This window comes from Crocuta crocuta, unplaced genomic scaffold (genome assembly GCF_008692635.1).
Source record: "Crocuta crocuta isolate KB4526 unplaced genomic scaffold, BGI_CrCroc_1.0 scaffold266, whole genome shotgun sequence".
NCBI classification, from domain to species: domain Eukaryota; kingdom Metazoa; phylum Chordata; class Mammalia; order Carnivora; family Hyaenidae; genus Crocuta; species Crocuta crocuta.
In genome coordinates, this window is record NW_027531005.1 from 8,919,827 (window position 1) to 8,926,982 (window position 7,156).

At 36.7% G+C, this 7,156-nt stretch overlaps 1 long non-coding RNA gene across 2 annotated transcripts in view; it reads right to left on the bottom strand.

Moving 5' to 3' along the window:
* LOC144237084 (uncharacterized) overlaps positions 1-7,156 on the bottom strand; it is a 146,527-nt gene that overhangs the window by 66,690 nt on the left and 72,681 nt on the right. For both annotated transcript variants that reach the window (XR_013336748.1, XR_013336747.1), the window contains exon 3: positions 836-1,031. This is a non-coding gene — a long non-coding RNA (uncharacterized LOC144237084). The remainder of the gene's footprint in view (positions 1-835; positions 1,032-7,156) is intronic.

Below are 7,156 nucleotides of genomic sequence, written 5' to 3' on the forward strand. Positions count from 1 at the left end.
TGTATGTTATCAAATTTATCAGTATGCTATTTAATTTTCTTAGATTTGTGGTTTTATTTCATATTTATTAAAGAATCTTCAACAATAAAACTTTTACACTTCCATGGGTTATTTAGTATTTTTATGATTTCAAAATTGACATCTTTGATTCATTTTTTTATGATGCAAGTTATGAAAAAACTACTTTTACTTTCTTCCAGAATGCTATTTAGTTGTTCTAACACCACTTATTGAATACCACACATTGGCTTTTAATGATTTTTAAAAATCAATTACCTTTAAATCAAAGTTTTCAGGTTTAAAAATGGATACATTGCCTACACCTAAAAGATTTTAACCTCAATTTACATTAATTGCATTAATATTTATTAAGCTCTTATAAAGGACTAACATATTTTCTGTATTTTTATGAATGGATAAATAATTTAACATATCTTGGAAAGAGATATAGTAGACCCCAGCTGGGTTGACTGTTCAGCTAACACCAGTTTATAAAGTGCCCTTATCTGTCCTACAGATCTTTCTTTGAGAAATGGTTCCTATTCTCCCTGTTCTAGTCCTGGTCTGATTGCACTGACAGTCATGGTATCTTACCACTCTAGACACACATTTAAAAATATAATTCATCTTGGTCTAGTCATTGAAAGTAATTCATCCTCCTGCTAAGTTCTTCCTGAGCTCACTCCTAGATGGTCTGAGCTATCACAGCAATGAAAAACAGGTATGCAAACTCCAGAACCCAAGTTTCTTTTTGCCTGTCACTTCTTTCTAGTGTATTATTAGAACAAGGTGGGGAGGGGGGAATTTTCTTCCATAATTCTCTTCCTTACCTTACCTTAATTGAACTTGATGATTCATCCATAAAAGCTTGATCAACCATCATAAGGAGACGTTGGCTTTTAGAGCACAAAACCTTAACCATCCAGTTTTAGGAGGTAGAAAGATTTTCCTCCCATCCTGGATAGGAGTACACATTATTTTATTCCTTTCTGATACATCTCACTTCTGGGAATAGGCGAAAGAGCTTCTTTCTGAAGTTAAAAAAACACACAAAATATAAGATGAATTATTAGCAATTCAAAATCTGGCCACACCCATTTGTTTGAAGATTTTTTTTCTCTCCCTGAAAACTATGCCAATTTATCAACTTTGGATCCTAGGGACCTAGTACAAGTACAGAGAAGATACTTAGTAAATGCTTGTTTAATAAATGAATAAATGCATAAACAGCCCCTAGTTGGAGCTATTTCCTCTGGGAGAAGCTAGCAGAGATGACTCACTGCCTTTTGCTTAAGTAATTTTTCATACCATTCTTTGCTATTAGCAGTATGCCCTAGGAGATTTCAACTCCATGGCTCTTCCCATTGATGATTCATTGCCTTTTTTGTTGTGTCTTCCCTCCTTTGCTCAGGGCACGAGTGACCATCTTGGACCATGCTGTTCAGGCCATTCTGGCTACTTTAATTGGAATCCACAATTGCCAAGAAGAAATATGAGCTTAGCATTTCCTGATTTCTCAGAACATTATTCAAGAAAATGACTTTTCTCATCTCTTTTGGAACTTTCCGTTTGCCCAGAAATGTTGATTCTCTTCCTGGATAGAGTAAATAAAACTGGGTCCCAACCCTTTGGCCCTGCCTACTCCTCAGCAGTAAAGGTAATAGTTCCTGAATTTACACCCATGAGGCACTGAACAATGATAGGAACTCTAGCCAGAGGGCCTGCACATATCCTCTGTACATGTGCATGGCCTGGAGTACTGCCTTCAGCATTATTTGTGAATGGGGACACTAGAGGGATGAGAGCTGGATTCCTTCTCTAAAGCAGAAGATATTAGTTACCCACACAGCTTATTCAAAACTCCGGTTACTAACTCTGCCTGGAACCTGAGCTATGCATTTTGGAAAATGTCTCCTATGATTCTGATGGACATGCTAAGCCTTACTGTTGAGTGCTTATCACCACCAGTCCAAAAGTTGACTTCCAAGGGTTAGCTTTGCCACCAGTAAGTTTTCTATCCACAGACAAGTTCCTTAACCATTATGATCCTCATTAATAAGCCACAGAAAATACAGCCTCTTTCCCAAATGTTTGTGAAGATTAAGTGATAGAACACATCTATAGTGCATGGCACATGGGAATTCAAGAAATAAAAATACTATTATATAACTAAGTGATGTGACTCTATTCCCAGGGAGAAGATGAAAGATGTATCTGTTCATTACGGTGTAAACAGGAATAAACATCTTTTAAAGAAAGGTAGATCTGATCCTACTTTAAAAATAATTTATTCTGGAAAACCTCATTTGGTGAAAGGATGGTATTAGAGTGAAATCCAATAAAATACAGGCTAAGTCCATGGAAAGAGCTATCACAGAACCCAATGAAATTCAATTTAATTCTTTACCTAAGCTTATAAATAAGTGCTGAAGTTGACTTTCTCCATTTAAAGTGCTTTCAGCTAAAACACCTCAAATCCTTTTATTTTCCTTTAGTCGCCTTTAAATGAACACCTTAGTTATTTCTGACATCTCTAATCCAACCTGGAGTCCTCCATACATTCTATAGCTGCTATTTATTCTCTCCAGAGTCTAATAGTTCCTGTCTTTCTATAAGATAAATTCTGAGGCCTCTCCCAGATTTCTTTCTCTTGCTTCAAGTCAGAGAATTTACTTCAAAACTCATCATTTTTCCAAGCAGTAGACCCAAGCCCTTTCATTCATAAAAGGGACATAAGACTGTAAGAAAACTTGCCTCACTATTTTTGAGCTAAAAGATGATAAAGCAACAATTATGGAATCCATAGCTGGTGATTAATTGAAAAATCTTGGCTTCCAATGTGGAGGGCGGTGACAGAGAAAACATTGTAGGAGTGATAACTTTAGGGGGATTCAGACTTAGAAATCTTAATGTCATAAGTGAAGGAACTGAGTGCCATTGCTGTCACTCAGAGCAAAATCAAGTTGGTCAGATATGGCATTCACAGACCAGAACTACAGCTTAGAAAGATAAATTATTCTTCCTCTAACAGATGCCTACCCCAATTCTTTCTTTTCTTTTTGAAGAATCATGATTTAAAAGAAGTGTAGTAGTACAGCAATTAATTGGTGATAAATTAGAAACATCGATAAAGTGGCCAATATATAGTTGAAAAAGATTATAATTTAAATATGCTCTTTGAGCAATGGTAGGTAGGTAGATACTTCCGTGAATAGAAAGTACTAACTTAAAGTGGCCACACTGTTATAGAATACATGATACATATAACAATATGGTACACAGTTGAGGAAGAAAACAATGAGAATATACATTTCCCTTAGTCACTCTTGGTTAAAGATTTCAATAATTCTGTAATAATGAGAAATTCAATATATGCTATAATAGTTCTAATTTTATTATGGGCATGTGGGTGTATAGTAATTCTTTATCACATTCCATAGTACAGATATTCCCAATTAAATTTCCTTGGTGCTTTAAAGTTTCACCCCAAAACAACTTCCTCAAGTATTAGTTTGTATTTTAAAAATTGCATTAATATATATTTTAATTTAAAAATAACTCCAATTGTTACCTTGAATGCACAAATTATATGTTGTCTTTAGCAGCACCATTTTTTAACTTTTAATTTTTGTGTTCCTCCTTTTTTTAACAAAAAATTAAATCAAAGTAATACATCACATGAATATTGCTTAAAATGCTAAATTTATTCAATCTTTTAATAATTATTTGAGTTCCTACTATGAGTCAGCGATTTTTCTAGGCACTGAGAAATTCAATAATAAACAAAACAAAAACATAAAAAACTCTATCCTGATGAAGCCTATATTCTATTGTTGCTCAGATGATGCAGTTGTAAGATCTATGAGAAAAATAAAATGAAAGGGGCAGAGAAAGGCTGTACAGCATAGGAGCTGGGGGGAAATACAGTAACAGGTACCAAATTTAATTATGTCTTTACTTAAAAGATCAAGCCCACAAGTATAGTGTTTCAGATTTCCCTCTTAATAAACCAATTCTGTGCATTTCATTGTAATTTGATTTCATATACCATTTCAAAAAAAGTGTCTGTAATATATGATGATGACTTAGTAATTGGCTTCTAATGAATTTAACTTCTGCTTGTTTCTGGATCATATCTATGTTCCCATCTTTTCATTAAGATACCTAAACCAAAGGAGAAAATGTATCTTATGGTTAATGGATTTCTTAAATCTCTTTAATTCACAATATATCTGTCTAGAATACACCAGACATTAGTCTAAGCTATGATGAGTAAGGTCATAAAAAAACCTCCTGCATAGCTGGGAACACATACTGGGTTGCAATGCAGTATGATGAGAACCATAATAGAGAGAAGCACGAAGTCCCATCAAAGTAGAAAGGAAGGCGTGCCTTATTAACAGAAGTAACCAGGGAAACAGAATGCTTTAGAGAAGAGGGGAAATCTAAACTCTCTGGAATGATGAATAGTCCAGACTGTAGTCAGAACAGGACATTCTAATACATGCTGTGTACAAAGGCATAGAGCAGTTAACTTGGTGTAGGCATTAAGAAAACTCCAATAGTTCTACTGGAATTTTAAACAAAGAGTTCCTAAAAGTTATGAGTTTGTTGGGAGGGGAGCTGAGTGATAAAAAGCAAGTATCTTGAAAACTTCAAAATTTCTGGGCCTTGAGTCCAGTAGCATCTGCTTTGCCTATAGGTCTACTGCCCCGTCCACTGAAGGGTGCTAGTTTTCAGCACCTACATTTCTTGTTGGAGGGCTCTTCTGTCCCTGAAGCCTGCTTTGCCAGGGTGTACAGCAGGTCAGAAAGGCTGGGGAATTACTGCTTCCTGAGTTCACTGCTTATCCAATGTCCTTAGTAGTTGGTGTTAAAATATTTTTATTCCCTTGCCTGTATAGTGGAACAAACTTGAGGAGCGTGTTCTTCCTCATAGCCAAATCCTCAGGATGGATGCCAGCACTAATGATAGTAAGTGGGCATGCTGTAGCATCACAATTATTAAGATACTCACCCATGCTGAACTGTGTTGGGTACAGGTTGAAGCAGATGCATTGCTTATATAGTATTTTTAGTATTTGAGAAATATTGGGGTAATGGCAATTTTAAGATGTGTGGAATATATTGTTGTTAACTGTCATTGAAACAATTTAAAAAAATGGCAGGCTCAGGTCAATCAATTCCCAATTCAAGGCATAGTGGGAAAGCCAGAGGGTCTTTAAATCACCATTTAAAGAGATTCTTATCTTTATCAGAGATAAGAATGAGTTAAAACCTAAATTTCAGATAGTATAAGATTAGTGGATTTTCAAACAAGTCTGAATTCAGAGCCCTTGTTAGTCTTCTCTCTTCAACTTAGGGCCCTGAGACTTGGGATGGGAACACTGGATGGGTTTGGTTCAGAATGCAGTCTTGTGTTTAAATACCAAAAAGCATTTTATGCTCTGTGGTAGAAGCATTTGCATCCCTGAGACTCTAGTCTAGTGAAAACCAAAGCTGTGGGAAAGGAAAGCACAAGTTCCCCAAAGGAGTCAGTAGGAAGAATAATGAGATTTCCTCTTATACCTACCCCTTGGCTCCAATCCCATGTCTTCTAATCACAGATGGTTCAGAGTATATTTTCATCTTGACTGATCACATCTAATCCCAAAGCTAGCATCTCAACTCTATTTTTAAGGGGACATTCCAGTGTTCTACTGGATGGTAGCTTCTCAGATATAGGGTAGGATCGGTGGATTCGCTGGTCATGTGCCCACTGATGTATCCTGCCTCCAACATGAAGTGGGGTCAATAATCCAAGACTACATTATGTAAGATCAAATGTCACTAATCAGACACTCTATGATTCCTGGTGTAGTGGTGACAGTTGAAGCACTGATGGAAACGAAGATAAACCCATTGGACCACTTCAGATCCAATTCTGAGCCATGTTAAATTCAATCTGTCCTGTCAGTAATGCTTTAAATTGGTGGTTTAGTCATCATTTCTGAAAAATAAAAGCGGGGGTGAGGAGGAAGAAAAAGACTTACAAAAGGAGCCACAGTCAGGTAAGATATACCCACAGCTGCAGTTTCTCCTGAGAAATTGATGCTTATTATCTTCCTTCTCTACCAACCATCATTTCCCTCCAGTCTTCAGATCTGTATCAAAGCTGAGGCTTTGATTAGCATTCTGTTGGTAAGACGTTACTGCAGTTGGCCAGTCATGGTTATCACCACTTATAAAAGCACCAAGAGCCTCTGAGGGAATCAGTCCCTGAGTTCTAATCTCTACACAGCCTCCGTTATATAGCAGCAAATCTACCTCCTCATGGAAATCAGGGTCAACTACTGCTGACAGTAATTCTATTCTCTCCTCTGGTTTGCTGGCATGATAAGCTCACAATAATAGAAATCATACACTGTCTTTAAGGTGAATTTTCATATCTCTCTGCTCTTTTTCATCATGGTATGATTTTATCGTTTAAATGAGAGGATAATTTTATTTCTTTTATTTCCAACTATTTGAGACATGCCCTGGAGACCACAATTCAGTATCACTGGAGGTATATGTGAGCTGGCAGGAAATAATTCTGGAGAAGGAATTAGAGACCAATTTGTGAAGGAGTTTAGAGCATACAGTAGGCAACTGGATGCTGTGGAAATATTTTTAAACAATTCAGAGACAGGTCCAGGTATGTGATTCTGAAAGCTAATTTTAGTGGTTTGGTGGGACAAGACTAAAGGAAGTGTCAAGAGGATCTCAGGGGTCCAGTTGAAGGGCAGTATGATTGGATAAAAGGGGATGGGGGAGATTTGAGAAATATATTGCAGGAAAAATGTTTAACTTTGGTAGCTAATTGTGTGTGAGGGCTAAGAAAGTAAGGAGAGCCCTAATGGAATCAGGCTTCCTCTTGGGGATTATATGCTGTCTTACCTCTCAGCTTCTCCTGATTGTCACTCAGTGAGCACTACAAGACTCAGAGAAGTCTCAAGACTCCTCTGAGAAATGAGCAATTTGGCTTTATAAAATAGGACACGGAAGAATGTTAAAGGCAAATATTGGTTGAAGTACCAAGATACACTAGAGAGACATCCAAGACAGGTATCAGGGTCACACATTTTCTAAGGCTTTAGCTAAAAAAAAAAAAAAAAGTTGTGGGGTTTTTGCATACA